General features: G+C 43.2%; 1 protein-coding gene across 3 annotated transcripts in view; it reads left to right on the top strand.

Annotated features, from left to right (window-relative positions):
* The window catches only part of Efcab11 (EF-hand calcium binding domain 11), a 159,180-nt gene that overhangs the window by 10,349 nt on the left and 129,455 nt on the right, over positions 1–19,376 (top strand).

Below are 19,376 nucleotides of genomic sequence, written 5' to 3'. Positions count from 1 at the left end.
CTAAGACAATGGGTTACAAGTGGGAGAGGGTTGATATGTGGGATAGAGGCATGATAAATAGTAAAGGAAATATAGAATAGGTACAGCTAAAAGCACCAGGTATTCAGAAAAACTGTATGACGAGCCATCCAAGTTACATTCAGACAAGTTGTAAGCCAGAACCATACAAGTGTGATAGTTTAATTATCAACTCCATATACTCTAGAACCTACTAAGAAGAGATTCTCAGTGAGGGATTGTCGAAGTCAGATTGGCACATGGGCGTGTCTGATGATGATGATGTTGATTGCATCAGTGTGAGTAGGCCTGGCCCACTGTGTGGCACCATTCCTGAGTTCAGGAATCCTGGCCTACTAAGGGGAGGGAGTGGGCTATGCACAGTGTATACAGTGGCATTCATTCTCTCTCTGCTCTAGACTGTGCCTGTGGCTGGCTCCTTCAAGTCCTTGCCTTGCTTCTCCCCATAGTGATATACCACAGCCTGGACTTGTTAGCTGAATAATTCCCCTTAAAGTTCTTTCCATTGGGACATTTTTTTAAATCAAAGCAACAGAAAAGGAAACTCGAATAAGCAAATTAGAAAAGTACCAATAAAACTAAAAGAGAAATAAACTGCAGTAGGAGATGCCGGGACCTCAGTGTCTTCCTACTTGGATGGATGTGCTTTCTGCTCCTCCCTCGGATGGTTTTGTGGTGTCTGCTGCTGTGGGGAGGGCCGTTCATGTCAGTTACTGGGCTTACCTCACCATGGCCTTCCTGCCGTGCAGATTCATGTTCCCTTAGCCTCCACAGCCAGCAACAGATTTCATCATGTCTGGTGTCCCATGTGGAATTCTGTGTAGCTGGGCCCTGGAAGAGGGGCCTGGCTAGTTGGATTTACCTTTGTAACCAGGAGTCTCTTCCTGGCTGCCATATTTACTCATGCCTGCTGGGGCAGCTGTTCAGCGTGCTTCTTGTGTTCTCTGACGCTGGCTGAGGCAATGGTTGAGAGGTGTCCTTCTCAGGCTGATTTCTCCACAGTGTCTCCTCCTGCAGGTTATAGAGACACCTTCTCATTCACGGCACCGGTTCATTTTAGTTGTCAGCTTGACACAACCAAGAATCACCTGGAAAGAGTCTCGGTGACTGTGGGCACGCCTATGAGGTGGTTTTCTTAATCGGGTTGTTGGGTATGGGAAGACCCACTCTGAGTATGAGCATCACCATTATGGGCTGGGCTCTGAGCTGTATGAGGAGGGAAAGCAAGCTGAGCACTGTGCAGTCACGCATTCCCGTCTTTCTGTTCTTGACTGTGGGTGACATGTGAGGAGCTGTCACAAGTCTGCCATGGCAGCAGTGACTTAGAATAGTGAGCTAAAATAAACTTTTCTCCCCTAGATCTTTTGTCATCAGGGTGTTTTATCATAACAACATAAATTAGACTAAGCCACCCACCGCCTTGCCAAGAAGTTCTTTTCCTTTCGATGGAGTAATTTACAAACATGGTGATTTATAATAGGAAAATTTAAACCATTCAAAAAACATGAAGACAAAAGTGTCACTTAGAATTTAACATCCATAGGATAATTCCATTTTAATTTTGCATGTGTGTAGGGGTTTGAACCATTTGCTTGTCTTGTTACTGTGATAAAATATCTCACAAAAGCAACTTAAGGAGGGAAGGGTTTTGTTTCAGTTTCTGTTTCCTGGGTACAGTCTTTTATAGCAGAAAGTCACAGTGGAAGGAGTTTGAGGTGGCTGGTGACATCACCTCCATAGCCAGGAAGGAGAGGCCGATGGAGACAGCTTAGCTTCCTCTCTCAGCCCCAGCCCCAGCCAGTGGAATGATACCACTCACATTTAGCTAATCTAGATGCTCCCTCACACACACACAGGTTGAGATAAAACCAGTGGACTGGGGAAGGATACAGTATGGGGGACAGACGGCATGGCCAATGAGAAGACACTAACAATAAGTGAATTTGGATGAAGGGTATAAAGCTAGTTTCTTACTATTCTTACTTTGTAGATTTTATAAGTTTTAAATTTTTTCCCAGAGAAAGGCATGGTTTTGAACTACCAAACCAGTATAATCTGGATCCTATCTCCTCAAACAAAAGGGTGCTCATCCACTTGCTAGCTGTCTCTCTGTCTGCCTCCCTGACTCCTTTTCTCTCCTCCATCAGGTCATTTTGCTAAGCACAGAAACACATTCTTCTAAATCCCTTTGAATGAACAATCCAGGTTAACTGTCACAGACCGGGTCCTACTATGTAGCTTACAGTGACCTCTAATTTTGGTTTCCCGTCTCAGCTTCCTGCATGCTGTGAACACAGGCGTGCCCCACCATGGCTCTGATGCCGTTTTCTGACCTAAGAGGAGGATGAAGGGTAAAGCTGAAACAGGAGGAAAGGGAAGGATTGACTGAGGCTGGGGAAGTCAGGAGTTCACTTTTTAGGATGCTAAATTTCAGAAGTCTTAATCCACGTCAGATTGAGTGTTTGCGCGTGGAACTCAGGAGAGCTCTGTGGTGAAGAAGTAAAATTGGGACTATAAGCAGGTAGGTAATTTTTAAAATCATGTGTGGGATGAAACTGTGGGCAGAGATAGGCGGACTGAGAACTTAATGTTGGAATCAGGATGAGGATGGGGAAAGGGTGATGGGGATTTAGAAGTGACGGGTGGAAAACCATGAATGTTGGTTGAAAAGCCAGAGGAAGTGGCATTTTATGAAGAGCATGGCCAGCCATTCTTCAGTGTAACTGCCAGGTCAGGTTACAGGAGTGAGGAGCAGCCACTGCAGGTGGCCATCTGGAAGTATGTGTGACCCTAGCAAGCAGAATTACAGTGTGTGCCGATGTCACCAGCCAGGCTAGAGCAGGTTGGAGATAACAGGGCGTGATGAAGTTTGACCCTGGGAGTAGTTGGTAAGTCTGCCATGACCCTGGGTCAGGAGATATTTCCTTCATCACTTGTTAAAATGTGGAAGAATGTGTTTCTGTGCTTAGTAAAATGACCTGATGGAGGAGAGAAAAGGAGTTGGGGAGGCAGAGAGAGCGCCAGCTAGCAAGTGGATGAGCACCCTTTTGTTTGAGGAGATAGGATCCAGATTACACTGGTTTGGTAGTTCAAAACCATGCCTATCTCTGGGAAATAATTTAAAGCTTATAAAAGCTACAAAGTAAGAATAGTAAGAAACTAGCTTTATACCTTTATCCAAATTCACTTATTGTTAGTGTCTTCTCATTGGCCATGCCGTCTGTCCCCCATACTGTATCCTTCCCCAGTCCACTGGTTTAATTTACCATCTGTATTCTATTTGTAACAATTGATGGAACAATGTCCTTAATAACTTCTTTTCTTTTTTTACTGCAAGAATTAGTTTTTGGTGTTATATTTCTATAATCTGGAATGTTTCTGTAACATTTTGGTAGTGTTGATAACGTTGGTGAATATAGAGTTCTCCTCTCTGTTTTATTTTTTAAAGAATTGTCCACTGCACATAAAAAGGCACACTGGTCAGTAGTGACGCACACCTTTTATCCCAGCACTTGGGAAGCCAAGGCAAGTTTGAAGCTTGCCTGGTCCATAGAGTGAGTTCTAGGACAGCCAGGGCTACACAGAGAAACTCTGTCTCACTTAAGAAGGTGGAAAAATATGTACTACCAGTATAGATCAAAAGATAACTATAAATCAATCAAGATAAAGTAAAGCTGACCTGAGAAGAAAGAATATTTCAGGATAAGTGTGATGGTTCGTATATGCTTGGCCTAGGGTGTGACACCATTAGGAGGTGTGGCCTTATTGGAGTAGGTGTGTCACTGTGGGCTTGGGCTTTAATACCCTTATCCTAGCTGCCTAGAAGTTAGTCTTCTCCTAGCAGCCTTCAGATGGAGATGTAGAACTCTCAGTTCCTCCTACACTAGGCCTGCCTGCATGCTGCCATGCTTCTGCCTTGATGATAATGGACTGAACCTCTGAACCTGTAAACCAGCCCCAATGAAATGTTGTCCTTTAAGAGTTGCCTTGGTCATGGTGTCTGTTCACAGCAGTAAAACCCTAACTAAGACAATAAGCATAATCATTTTAGAGTTACTAGAGTCAGTTCATAAGAATACCAGGCAGTTTTAAACACTCAAACTCCTATTCAAAATTCTGAACACAAGAAAGGAAAGATGTGAAATGGAGGAGAAAAACAGTAAAACTGCAGTGCTGGTTGTCATCTCTACCTTCCTGTGTGTAAACCTCAGTCAGTGAAGCTATAGAGGACCCCCCCACCCCCCACTGTACCATTAACCAGCAGCCCGACCCAGTTGTCCTGTGTGGCGTTCTCCCTCAGGAACTGCTGGGCAAGTTCTTCACAAGTCTTCATAGTACCTTTCATATGACAGACCACAGTATATTTTCTCTTTGTGGTCAAATTGTATTCAAGCCAATAGCAGGGGATGTCCAGGGAAAGTCCCAGTGATTTGGAAACTATGTAGCACATTTCTCAATAACTCAGAGGTCAAGTAAAATCAAATGGAAATATTTACATTTAAATGGTAAAATTTCACATCTCTATGAGATGCATTGAAAATAGTCCTTAGGAAGTAGTACTAAGTTTCAGGAATCCATCAACGTAAACCATTATATAAACAAACTCAAGGAGAAAACTACATGTTTATCTCACTAGATACTGAAAAAGCCTTTGACAAAATACAACATCCCTTCATGTTAAAGATCAGGAATTCAAGGCCCATACTTAAACGAAGTAAAAGCAATAGACAGCAAACCAGTAGCCAACATCAAACTAAATGGAGAGAAACTAGAAGCAAGTCCATTAAAATCAGAGACTAGACAAGACTCTCTCCCTACCTATTTAGTATATTACTTGAAGACTTAGCCAGGACAATTAGACAACAAAAGGAGGTCAAAGGGATAGAAATTGGAAAGGAAAAAGTCAAAATATCACTATTTGCAGATGATATGATAGTATACATAAGCAACCCCAAAAATTCCACCAGAGAACTCCCACAGATGATAAACAACTTCGTCAAAGTGACTGTATATAAAATTACCTCAAACAAATCAGTAACCTTCCTCTATACAAAGGATAAACAGGCTGAGAAAGAAATTAGGGAAATGAAACCCTTCACAATAATCACAAATAATATAAAATATCTTGGTGTAACTCTAACCAAGGAAGTGAAAGATCTGTATGACAAGAACTTCAAGACTCTGAAGAAAGAAATCAAAGATCTCAGAAGATGGAAAGATCTCCCATGCTCATGGATTGGCAGGATTAACATAGTAAAAATGACCATCTTCCCAAAAGCATTCTACAGCTTCAATTCCCATCAAAATTCCAACTCAATTGTTCACAGAGATATAAAGAACAATTTTTTTCTGTTTTAGTTAGTGAATCTATAAAACCGAGAAGCTTGCTCACATGGTTGGGGGATAGAAAGGATTACCAATGACAATTACTGAATGACACAGGTGACACGATGGTTATTTGAAGGATAATTAGGATATACAACTTTATGCCAACAATTTACCACTAGATTAAATCACTAGAGTTTTGAAAGACAGAGGCTACTAGAAACCTAAGAAGAATGAGATAATGGGCATAGTTCCGTTTCTATGAAAGAAATTGAATTTTTAGTGAAAACCCTGAAAAGGAAGCTCTAGGCCAGATGTTTTTAGTGATGAGGTCTACCAGATAACAAAGGAAGAATAATAAGAAGTACTTGGATTTACAGTCTCTGCTGTCTTTCTTCTAAACATAGTCATGTTTCTCTGAGCCTTTGGTGTCTTTTTCTCTCTACTTTTATATGTTGCAAAATTTTACCCTTACAAATTTTGAAAATGTGAAGAAAAACAAGTAGACACACCTGCACACACCTGTAGCATCTCATGAGTGATAGTTTTATCCAGTCGCTTAGATTTGCTTGTGATTGCAAGCCTTATTCTTGCAAACCTTGTATAAGTCCCATGTATCAGTCCCATGGACACCGTTTGACCTACTGAAACTCACTGCCAGCCTTGGGCTCTTTCCTCCGTCGCCTTTGACTGACCAAGCCTGAACTGTTCTTTACTATTTCTTTGTGATGTTGGACCCCGAGTCAAGTACTTACCAGTGAGCTGTATCCCCAGCTTTCCAATAGCATCTTTGTATTGCAGGGAACATAATGCTATGATATTTTTAAATTGCTACATATATTTTAATATGCTGTATGATGTGGTAAGACATCTTTCTCTTTTAAGATTTATGTGTGTGAATGTCTTGCCTGCACATAGGAAGGAACATCATATGAATGCCTGGGACTTGTGGAGTCAGAAGAGGGGTTTGGATCCCCTGAAGCTGGTGTTACAGGTGGTTGCCGTTGTGTTTTATAAAAGGAAGAGAGAGCCAGGATATGTTTTATGGAGTGAGGTGTGGTGTGGTGGGAGGGGGTGCCTGCAGGCCCATGCTCAAGCATCTCTTCCCCCTGAAGTACCAGGCAGACAACAGGTATAGTACAAAATACAGTTTATTTAGGGGACATGGGAAGGGGAGTTGAGAATGGAGGAGAGGGAGGGAGGGAGGGAGGGAGAGAGGAAGGGAGAGAGAGAGAGAGAGGAGAGAAAGGAAAGAAAGAGAAGGGAGAGAAGAGAGAGGGAGGGAGAGAAGAGAATGAGAGAAGAGAGGTGGGAGGGAGCAAATAACCCCTTTTATAGTAGGCCAGGCCTACCTGGATGTTGCCAGGTAACTGCTGGGCGGAGCCTAGAAGGAATGCTTGCTGTGGTGCACCACCATTTAGGTGCTGGGAGCTAAACCCAGGTCCTGTGCCAGAACAACTTACTCTTCCACAGGGCACCTCTTGAGTGCTATCGTAAAATATCTTCATGGCACTTAGATGGGAAACACATTTCATTACTCCTATTTTTTAAAATTTTATGCATATGTGTCTGCTTTTCCCACAAAGGACAGAAGAGGGCATAGAGTTCTCTGGAACTGGAGTTACAGACTTTCATGAGTGGCCCAGTGTGGGTGATGGGAACCAAAGTGCTTTTAACAACTGAACTAACTGTCCAGCCCATTTTACTTTTTTAATACACAAACTTAGAGACCCTGTATGAAGTATGGCTTTTAGAACAATAATTTCAGAAGAATAGGTGTTTTGCATAATTTCTACCTTAATATAGTATCCCTAAGCCTTTAATTTCCTGTTGAAAATTTTCACACTTTCAAAATATTCAAAATACTGTTTCTTTGATGTTTAATTAATTGTAATGTCTTGGTGAAACCTTTCCTGCCTCCTTCCCCTTAGGGTTCCTGTGTGCAAGGAATGTCTTGTACTTGAGGCCTTGCTGCTTCTTTAGTGCTGAGTGGGTTTCTCTATTCCAAGAGTCCCCTGATATCAGTGGACTATTCCACCAGGACGAGGCTCCTCCTTCACTCATTACTTTATATGGTATTTCTGTCCTATGACCCTTCTGCTCTGCTAAGTATGACTGTGGCCGAAAACACCTCAATAGTCATTACTTGCATCGGTCTCTTTCTTATGTATGCTTTCTGGTTTCGAATTAAGGATCTGACCTCAAGAAGAACTTTCAGCTGTTGTTGGTCGGTATTTTCCCCTCTTGTTTGAGCTTGAGTCTCATGCAGCTCAAGCTGGTCTGAAGCTCTAAGAAGCTGAGGATGTTTCCACTCCCCCAGTCTTGGGACTTCAGGCATGGGCTCTCATACTTGGCTTAGGCAGAGCTGAGATTTGAACTCAGGGCCTCTCGCATGCTTGTAAGCACTTTACCAGCTGAGCTATTTCTTTAGCCACTCCACACACACTGAAGAATTTCTTTAACTGAAGGAATTAACTGAGAGATTACCTTGACTTTCTTTAGTTCTCTGAGGTATTCAGAGAGGTTTAGGTTGTAAAAGAAAGATTTCCTAACTCTTTGCCTGTGGAGTGAGTTCTTTGACACAGATGTTGATGTCCAGGGTAACTTTTCCTACACTCAGTATGTTCTTAGGCCTCCTCCTAGTAAACACCATGAAAAAGCATTTCCAGATGAGTTAAATTCATAGGGTTTCACCCTGGTGTCAAAAGTGGCGTGGTGTGTGTATTGAGGGATAAACTCTGGCAGAAGGCTTCTTGTCTTTATCCAGAGACATTTCCTGTGTGCATGAGCGATCTGCAGGAAAGTCAGGGCTGCTCTCCAGTATGCTGTCTTTTCGTTTGCTTAGTTCTGATGTCCAAGAAAGGTTTGACTTGTGACCGAAGATAGCTTCCGAACATGAACTCCCATTCTTGATGGCTTTCTCGTGGTTGAATGGTGCCTTCCCTCAGAGTGCTTGTTGTCTTCAATAGTCACGGAGCTTCCCTTCAACAGTGTTAATGTGCAGACACAAGTATTCCACACTAGTGCATTGGCGTGGCTTCCCCTATGCCTGAGTTCCATGCATGGTGAAGACTACCCTATTCTGGGTCCTGTCCTCAGAGTCATTATGGCCAAAGGGTTGCCTCACCTGGAGTTTTTCAGAACTGAAAAGAGACTCAGGGCTAACTTTGATAATATGCTTGGGGACCTACTCCAGGAGTTACTTCCTTGCATTTAATATCAAAGAATGATTCTCACAGCTCTCTCTCAACTGGATCCTTAGGATGTTTCTTTCCATAATTTAGTCTTAAAGTCTCTCAAGAGGTCACTAAGCAAATTGGACGTCTGAGAAGTTCAGGTGGCTATCAGAGGAAGAATTAGTTTGCAAGGTTGAGATCAAATGTAGTTGATTAGTGTCTTATTCCAAAATTACCCGTGCAGACCTGCTGTCGCCTCTAAATTTCTAGCATCTTCCTTCTCCCAGTTTGAGATCAATATCGAATTATCTTTCTTAGAGCATCTCTTTCTTCAGGATTAAAGGAATAGATTTATACAACTAGGGCACCAACTCTCTCCTTTCGGCTTCAGCTTGTGTTTACTTGACTGGTGAAACTCGAGGCTACAAACATCCAAGAGAAGCAGTTAAGTAGCTATTCCACAAGAAATTACCATTGAATTCCGCTGCTAACACGAATTTCTGCTAATAGAACTGCCAATCCTAAACCAATTTCACACCATCGGCTCCTTTTCTTCCCAGCAGATCATAAGGGTCGCATTTACCACATGACATTTTTCTTGAGAGAAATGGATTATATACAGATTAAATATCTTCAAATATGTTGTCTCTCTCCAGAATGTGTTTTCACATTTATTTTTTTACACGTGTGAGCGTTTTGCCTGCATGTTTGTATGTGCCTGTGGGTGGTAGTGAGCCACTATGTGGGTAATGAGAACTGACCCTAGGTCCTCTGCTGGGACAGCAAGGGCTGTTAACCACGGAACCATCTCCAGTCTCTCTCCACACTGTTTTGACACTGAAGGAGTTAAGTGTAGCTTCCTGGAATGTTCCAATTTTGATAATCCATTTTCCAAAGCTCATCTGGGTAGCTGTGTTTGGGAATTCTCTTTCTGCTGCTCATAGTTTGCTGTTGTTATTGTTGTTATTGTTATTGTTTAGGTTTTGCTTGTTGTTTTTTTTAAAGATAGACTCTCATGCTAGACCAGGCTAGTACTTCAAACTTTCTACATAGTCAAGGATGACCCTGAACTCATGATCTTTCTGCCTGTACCTCCCAAGTATTGGCATATGCCAATCACCCATATCACCATACCTGACTTCACAGCTCTTTTCCAAGACAAGGTCACGGCAGCTGTGTATGCAGAGTTCTTTGGCTGTAGAGCTTCCTGGATGCATTCTAGACTCATGCCCTGGGTTTACCTTAACTCAGTTGCAACTAAGGAAGGGCAAAGTTCTAAAGATTTGCTTCACTTCTAGTTTGGGACAGTACCTGGATGCCCAGGTCCTATTTCCAAGGGCTTGTTAGTCCTCTTAGAAGATGGATCATGTCTGTTTGAAGTTCCTCGTGAAAATTAAGAAAAATTCAAAGTTGAATGAAAGCCAATAGAAGTAGGCATAGGCTAGCTGGGAGAAAAGTTCATATTGGGGGAATTTGGAACTGGGGGATTCTCAAGTGAGTAGCAGAAGAGTAGTACTGACATTTTTACATTTGACACTCAATAAGCAAGTGGCTATAAGAAACAACTGTCTAGGGTAGCCAAGACAAAGGACATTGAGAAAACAAAGTCAAGCCGTGTAGTTAAGTGACACATCGCCAGTGAGATTGATGCCAGTGAGGCTTCCTCACTCAGAGGACTTTGTTCACAGCTTCCCTAAGTACATTGGTGAAAGAAAATGGCAACTAGAAGAGACCTAGAAACACCCACCTTTCCCCTTATTTTAAGATGGGAAGACTGATACAGAAGGTAAGAGGACATAGCCAGGCATTTGTACAACTCTTTCTAAGAGACGTTGCATGTGCAACATCATTTATTACCTTATAGACAACAATTCTTTATTACCTTATAGACAGTATTTACAGATATCCTTTCTTGAACAGTTCTATGCAGATCTGCACTGAACACTATGTTATAGATATATAATCAACTCTAATCTTATCAAAGCTCCCCCTTTGAGAAGTGAAAAATATGAAGCTTCAAGAAGTTAAGTCATTTACCCAGAATGCCACAGCTGGCTAGTATGGAGCAGACAGAGGCCATCTGCTCTGTGACCTCGCTGTCATGGCCATTGATTTTCAGTAGTGCCATGGATTGTGTTTGTGATTACAACAGAACGGAGGCTGGTATTCACTGCCCTAAGGAACACTGTGAGCTGAAATCAGGAATGGTGTCAGTTTACAAATGGAAAATGAACAGGTTCTATATCAGAACAAATAGAGAAAATAGCATCCAAAACAAGTAGAGAAAAAAGAATGGTCAGTAAAAACCTTGTAGACAGGCCAGTCCCAGGCCTGGGACAATTCTTCCATGCTGTCTTATAGGGGAGAGGTTGCTGAATGGATATCCAAGACCATTGAGTACACACAGTAGCGAGTTTCATGGCTGTTCCTTTAAGTTTCTTCAGTGTAGGTCCATGTGTAACACCAGGGCATGTGAGCATAACTATGAAAGTCAAAGACCATATGCCCTGAATATAGGGCTCGGGGATGATCTGTCACCATTGCAGGATAAACTGTTTAAATTGCATAAATAGCAGCGTATACATTTTATGGTGCTTTTGCTCATCGTATGCTAAGTAAACGCTACGGATATGAACCGAGTGAGCACGTTCCTCTGTGTCCACCCTCACAGGGTTATCTCCATTTTCATCCCAATTCTTTTTGTAGACTGTGGTCTCCGGGGAGGGTATGGAGGCGTGGGAAGGACAAAGAATTTTGCTTTTGTTTGATAACTAGATTGAGACCTTTTTATTTTCTTATATCACAACCTCTTTAAAAATAACCTTTATCATTATTTTTTTAACTTTCATACTTAGCCAAGAAAAGGCTTTCCTGGAAGTTAATTTTAACCTTCAGATTTGAATGATGGGGAAATCAAAGGGATTGATTCATCGTCATGGTAATTATGGGCTGTTTGACTCAGTCATGCTATCCAATGTAAGTTCAATTGAAAAATAATTTGTGGATGATTAGGTTAATGGTCAGTTGGCTTGTGCGCCTTGTCTATTACTGTCTTGCCTGATTTGCTAGCTGCGTAAATGCAACATTTTTCTAAAGTTAAATTTCCATATGCTAGTTTTGTAGGTCCTGTCCTTGTATGGATCTTGAGCCCTCGGGCACCTATTTGAGATCAAAGATCAAGGTGTAACTGGAGGGAAGTCTTTCGAATTTCACTTAGCTTTTTAGTTTTTTCTATCAGGAGGAAGTTGCATAGAAACTAAAGCTGCTATATCTTGAAATCGTCATCTGAAGAGCAGAAGTGTCACCCACATATATACATCCATAAGTTTATTTCATTCTCCATTAAGAGAATGGTTTATATACTCCATTGTAGGGACAGGAAGGGATTAGGAGACAGAGTGACCCAAGGGAACTTTGGTTCACAAATACATTTCACTAGGGAAGTTACAGTAAGAATGTATTACCACTTCTCTTGTGGCTGGATGTTGTGTTAATACTATAGGTAAGAACTCTTGAGAGGACAGGAAGCTTCTTTCTGGGAAGCAGATATTGAAGGTCGGTAAGATTTGGGTAAGGGGTGGAGCCGAAAGGAGAATGCGATAAATGAATGTAGAGAGTTACCAAGGGCTCGCCTCCAGCCCTGTGGATCCCTTCACTGTGCTGTAATTCGGCGTGGATTCAGACTTGTCCTCCAAACACTCCACTCCCAAAAAATCCCAAGGTATCATCATGGCTTTGCTGAGGTGTTCATCACCGCCGCTCCAAGGCTGGCTGTGGAGACAGCAGTTAAGCTATCTGCCCTACAAGGCCTTCTCCTGCACACTCTCTGAGACTCTACCCCCATGGCATCTCCTCTCAGATCTGTTTCTCTCCTTGTAGCAATGCTGTCCCATAGATGCTATCTCCTCATAGATCTGGGTAGCCCGACCTTCCATGCCTCACGCTATTCAGTCTCCTCAAACCAGAATTCCTTGGAGTCCTGCTGCCTCCTGCACCACAAGGGTATGATATGTGACTGGAAATAGCCCCTGTTCAGCCTCATTCACTCATCTCGCAGAGCTGAGAGCAGGAGAGACGGTTAAGGGCCAGTGTGCTGAGAAGGTCGTGACTTTAACGCTGACTAAGGCGGGGCCTTTGATGCATTATGATCAGGAGATGTGCGCAATGAAAAGGTAACGACTCTGTCTCTCTTCACAGGAATAAGATGTCCGCTCTGCTGTAACCTGTTTTTGCCTCGTTTCTCTCCCAGTGATAGAGAAAAGCTTGGTTTCTTCTCGTCGTATAGATTCCGTCCTCGTTATTCCTCTTGTCTGCAGGCAGGTGGGAGGACATGTCACTTCCCTGCATGTCCTTGTGCACGGTGTCCTGACAGCTCTTCATGCTGGTGTCACTTTTGCTCTCTGGCCTCACACTCCTTTTATACAAACACATTATACCCCCAGTCATGGCTTGCAAAACTCAGAGTCTGAATTTCATTCCTCAAACTAGAAAAGGCTTACATTATCCCCTCTTTTTCAAAAGGCCACTTCATCCTTTTAAGGCCTTGGTTTTCGGCATTTCAGTCCTTGGGAAAATTAACGTATGGCACAGTGAGCATGAACCTTACTTTCTTTGCCAAACCTAGGACCAGCCTTAGAGTCAAGTAACCTGGCATTTTTATTGTTTTCTCCTTCACTCTCCCTGGGTTTATTGCAGTTTCTAATTTGAGCTCTCTATGATAGCCAGACACCAGACGGCTTCATTTTCAAGAGGATTTCTCTGCGTGCACTGACCCTGAAGCTTAGAACCGTGAACCACAAAAAGATATACATAATGGAACTTTCAAAGAAAATAATTTTGATAGTTTTATTCGATCTTTTGAATACATTCACCCCTGTGGTGAAAGCTGATTACCCTCCTAGGAAACAGCTTTTCACAGAGGAGGGGAAAAATCACCTTTGTAGTCCCTTTCTATATGGCGTATCTGTGTCACACATATTAAGTAGTTTGGGAAGTAAAAATAATACATATCGTCACAATAAAACACGAAGAGCATTGTTCTGGGGACAGATAACCAAACGGAAAGACACATTTCCCAGTTGTGTAGGAAATGCCCAGACTTACAGTATCAGGAAGGAATTGTAAGAAGCATCGGAGATTATGACGGTCTGGATCCTAAATGTTCTTCAAAGACTGTGCATTGACAGCTGGGTCACCAGCCTGTGACACTTCTGGGTGGTGGCGGAGGCGGTGGCAGCGGTGGCATTTTAGGAGGTAGGGCCCAGTCCGAGGAAGTGAGCCGGGCCCTTGAAAGGGATACCGGGGCACTTGTCCCTCCTTTGTATGTATCTGACGCCAGCAAAGGGACAGTCTCTCCCACGGTGGACTCCAGCCATGGTGATAGCGATCATTGACTGGGCTCTCTGAAACCAGAGGCAAAAGCCAGCCTGCTTCCTTTGGATTATTTGTCTTTTATTTGTCACCATGGCAGGAAGCTGACAGTTGCTAAGCTGTGAGCCTCAGGCTGGCATCCTGTGAGGCCACTCCCAGCGACACTGCCAAACAGGGAGAGTGTAGGTACTGGCTTGTTATTTTATAAGTCTGCAAAACCCCAGTAAAGAGCAGGTACACCGACAGATTGTCCACACCTCTGTAGACCTGTTAGTGGACACAACTAAACATTCAGACCCTGTAGTTCATGCTGCCACCAAGGTTGTGACCCTGACTTGTAACTCCAGTGGTTTGTATGCAGGTGACTGTTTAAGTGGAGCAGAGTACACAGAGTACTCAATACTGTGTTTGCATTTAGAATTTTCCAGAACACACTCTTCAGCTCCCGGGTGGGGGCACATGCATGGGGTATGAGATCTGACATAAATGGAATTGAGAGTCTGTGAAGCGGTAATATTCGGTTTGACTATTGTGACAGCAGGTGGAGCTAGAAGTAAGAATTCTATTTCTAGGCCATTTAAAAGGCAGCAAAGTCTCCAGACCTTACATCAGTGTATTTGTCGCAAAGCTTTAGAAGAGTAAATTATTAAGTATTAGCTTTGGAGAGCGATTGGGGTATTGCAGAAGGAAAGCTGGGCTAAATGGAAATGTGTTCTCCAGAACAGAGGCTTGCATGTGGATGTGTGTGGCCCTGGTAGACACCCTGAGGGCATGCTGTGAACCATGTGTTTGCATGGTTTAATGTGTACCCAGTGCCTCTGACCCCAACTGAGCTTAAAATACGAGGTATATGACTCTGCTAGGAAAATAGTAGGAAAGGACATGATTATTCATGTTAGACTTATTTGTGTTATTAGATTTTTTTCATTTTAAGTGGTAACAAACATGCAATTTAAATATTTTTTTCCTATTAAAAACTAAAGAACATTTGCTTTTTATACTATGCAATTGTGGAATGATGATCTGCATCCTTTATAGCTCTGAATATGGATGTGTCATCTGAATGTGTAATTAAAAAGACAACAGACTCATATGCTCCCCTTTCTTATGAGTCCCCCTTTCGTATGCTACGCTCTGCCTCCCATCTCTGAGTGAGCCGCAGTGATCAGAGCAGAGCTTAGGCGCTGCCGTCTTTCTCACTGAATGCTGCTTCCCCCTAAAGCAATGGTGTCTTTTCCTGGCCCTGTAAACCAACAGTGATTTGCTGTTTGCCTTTACTTTTTGGAGTTAAAGATGATTCAAAACACACATTTTTTAAAAAAAAAGTTTCATTATTTATTTATGTTTATATCCTGACCACAGTTTCCCCTCTTTCCTCTCCCCCAGGTTCCCCTCTGTCATCCTTCCTCCTCCATTTCCCTTCAGGAGGAGGCAGGCCTCCATGGATGCCAACCAGCCATGGCCTATGAAGGTGCAGTAAGACTAGGCACCTCTTCGCCTGTTAAGGCTGGATGGGGCAGTGGAAGGGAAGGGTCCCAAAGGCAGGCAACAAAGTCAGAGACAGCCCCTGCTCCCACTGTTAGGAGTTCATAAGAGACCGAACTGCACAACTCTAGCTTCTGTGCAGAGGGCTTGGTCAGTCCCGTGTAGGCTCCCTGGTAGGTGGTTCAGTCTCTGAGACCCTGTGAGCCCAAGTTAGTTGATTTTGTTTTTTTGTTTTTTATGGTATCCTTGACCCCTCTGGCTCCTACAATCCTTCCTCCTCCTCTTCTGCAGGATTCCTCAAGCTCCACCTAATGTTTGATTGTGGGTCTCTGCATTTGTTCTCCTCAGTTGCTGGGGGAAGCTTCTCTGATGATAACTGGGCTAGATGCCAGTCTATGAGAATAGAAGAATAGCATTAGGAGTCTCGTTCTTCTTGTTGTCTTATTGTTCTCCCTTTCATTCTTGTGCTTCTCCTTCACCTCCTCTTCCTCCTCCTCACCGTCCCCTCCTCCCTCTTCTCTTCCTCCTCCTCTACCTCCTCCTCTTCTTCCTCCTCTACCTCCTCCTCTTCTTCCTCCTCTTCCTCCTCCTCTTCTTCTTCTTCTTCTTCATTGTCCTCGTCCTCCTCCTCCCTCCCCCCCTTTTTTTGGCCAGGCATGTTTGATTCTACCTTAGATCTCTGAGCTATGTGTGAGTCCTGGCCCTCTAGGCAATGTCAGGGATGGCCTCCCTCTCATGTCATAGGACTTAAGCTGGACCAGTCATTGGTTGGCCACCCCCACAATTTCTGTGCCACCTTTACCCCAGTACATCTTGTAGGCAGGGCAAATTGTAGGTCAAGGGTTTTGTGACTGGGTTGGTGTTCTGATTTCTCCACTGGAAGTCTTTCCTGGTTCCAGGAGATGGCTGGTTCGGGACCCATATTCCCCATTGCTAGCTAGAGTCACCCTCATAGATTCCCAGGAGTTTTCATTCCCCGAGGTTTCTAGCTTACCTAGTAGATGTTACCCTGGTTCCAGTTGTCTCTCCAAGGGCTCTCTCCCTCATCCTCCCCTAACCAGATTCCTCTGTTTCCATTCCCACTTTCCCATTCAGACTCGACCCCCATCTACCCACAATGTCTATTCTATTTCCCCTCACAGTGAGATTCAAGCCCCCTCCTTGAGCCCTCCTTGTTACTTTACTTCTCTGGGTCTGTGGATTGGAGCATGATTATTTTTACTGCTAATATCCACTCATCAGTGAGTGCATACATGTTGTTCTTTTTAGGTCTGAGTGACCTCACCCAGGATGATTTTTTTTTCTATTTCCATTCATTTGCCTGAAAATTTCCTGATGTCATTGTTTTTAACAGCTGACTAATACTCCATTATATAAATGTACCACATTTTCTTTATCTATTCTTTGGTTGAGGGACCTCTAGGTTGTTTCCAGCTGCTGGCTATTATGAATAAAGCTGCTGTGAGCATGGTTGAACAAGCATCCGTGTGGTATCGTGAAGCATCTTTTGGGTACATGCCCAGGAGTGGTATAGCTGGGCCTTGAGTTAGATCAGTTCCTACTTTTCTGAGAAACCACCACATTGATTTCCAAAGTGGCTGTATAAGTTTGCACTCCTACCAGCAATGGAGACGCGTTCCTTTTGCTCACATCCTCGGCAGCATGAGTGACCTTCCACAACACACATCTTAATGTTGTTCTTTTTGTTTTGTTTTGTTTTTGCTGAAGATTAGAAATTATCTCTCCATGTTCATTCTTAGCATTCATTACATGTTACCCAGCAAGCATGTAATGAATGCCTGTTCTACACAGGCCTGTGCTGAACACTGGGGACGAACTTTTGAACAGCACACACTCCTTTTCCCTAGCATCTCTTAGCTAGACAAGTCTTCAGGCCACTGCCATGGAGCCTAATCCATTCCTTGACTGTGTCGTGACCTCTAGGATGCTGGTCACAGCAAAGGGACTCAACTGAGACATCAGGGAACCTTTAAAGGTCAGTTGCATCTGGAAAGAGATGTGTAATAAAATTCACTAGGAGAATAAAGCGAGAGTTGTTTTTAGGCAGTGTGTTTACAAGTGCCAGGGCATGGGTGCTGATAGATCTCACAGAATGCACATCACCCGGGAATAAATGACTCAGGAATATCAGCAACTCTAGATGGGATTTAATTTATTAGCTTTTGGAGTTCATGAAACTAAAGTTATGGATATGATCTTTGGGAACATGCATGGTTAGACTTCAATTTCAACCTCAGCTAGCCTTTTAAAATATGTTCTCTGGTCACAGGGTGATTAGATGCGAATAGAGGTGGCATCAATCTCTGTCCTTGGCAACTGCAGGGGAAAAAGTACTGCATATGCTAATTTAGTGCAGTGCAGTCTGCCCTCTGCATCCGAGGGTGCTGCACTGCTGCCAACCAGGATGGGAAGTATTTGAAGAAGTCACCTCGGAGCTGAACACGTGTGCAGTTTGTCTTCATCATTGTTGCCTAAACAATGCAGCCCAATTACATACGTAGCGATTGTGGTACATTACAATGGTAGCCATTACAAGTGATCTGGAGGTGATTTGAAGTTTATAGGACAGCTATGTAGGGTTACATGCACATACTCCATCATTTCATATAAGGGATTTTGGCATCCTCCATTCTTGTTATCTGTTTGGGGGTCCTGGAACCCCCATCTTTCATGGACACCAACAGACATGGATGACTGTATGTACTGACTATCTGCTGGACATAATTGCTGGGAGATAATACCTTCTGCCTAGGAGACTAAGGCCTGATGCCTTCTGGTCCTTTTTCCTCTTAGCAGTCTCCAAAGTGTAATACAGTTAACCGTCTAAACCACAGCACTTTCTCTGTCCCCTGGTCCTACCCTTCCCCAAGGCATCTTCATCCCTTTGCCACCTCAGACCACTGAACACTCAATCCAGAACCTCCGTGTTATGTTTGATACCTCACCTGCCCCATCTACCTCCTCATCAAGTTGTCATTCTGTTCTAGAGCACGGCCTTCCACCTCTGTCCCTTCCACTGCTGGTGACCATGGAGTCTTCTCATCCTATAGTTTTAGTATTCTCATGGTTTAGTTCTTAGCTTAAGTATCTCTTTCTCGAAGAGCTCCTTCCCCCAGTCTATGCTACAAGGGCTCCTGGTCCTTCTTTCACAGCCTTCCATCCGCCTCCCCATCATTGCGTGTGCCACAGTTTTCAGGGATGTGTGCATGCGGTCAAAAGCATAACAGCCACCTTCCCTACTCTACAGTTTCCTTGGGAACTCGAATTTCGTCCTTTTTCACTTTCCACCTCCAGCATTTATTATAACGGCTGGCACATAGTGGGTCCTTAAAATGTGGAAAATAATTATTTTAAAGCATAAAGCTATGTAAATTATTTGAAGAAACCTCTAAGTCATTTTTCTCACAAAAATGAAATTAAGGAAATTGTTTTAACATTGTAAACACTTGGAGCTATTTTAGGAACGGCATGGCTCAATATCATTAATTACATCGCCCAAAAATAGAGTTACACATACTCATTAGATAGCTTGGGGCTATTCTTAAAACAAAAGGATAACTTTTGAAGTGGAGATCCTACATTATGCAAATTAACTGCTCTTTCTATATATTTCAGGCTCAGCTCACTAAAATGTCTAAATTCTTGGCTCTGCTCCTTAAACCTGCTACAAAGATCACATTAGAATTCATTTTAATAGACATTGTAAGCACAGTGCCCAATCTCATATCATCACGCTGGGCTCTTTTATTACAAGAGTAGCAGGAAGCTGAGCTCGAGGCGGCTGCACACGTTGTGGGGTGTATCCAGGGCTGGGGATGGCGCCAGCCCCATTGTTTATGTAATATTCGCTCCACCTTTATCTGTGCCATACAATTGCTATTGACTTTTGAGAAACTACTTCTCTGACCCTATCTCCCAGTCGGGGGAAAAAACCTGCTGAAATGACATCTGGCAAGGAAAAGGAAAAGGTATCAAAGCAGC

This window comes from Rattus norvegicus, chromosome 6 (assembly GCF_021556685.1).
Source record: "Rattus norvegicus strain SHRSP/BbbUtx chromosome 6, alternate assembly SHRSP_T2T, whole genome shotgun sequence".
NCBI classification, from domain to species: domain Eukaryota; kingdom Metazoa; phylum Chordata; class Mammalia; order Rodentia; family Muridae; genus Rattus; species Rattus norvegicus.
The sequence above is the reverse complement of the archived record's forward strand: the minus strand, read 5'-3'. Positions and strand labels throughout refer to the sequence as shown.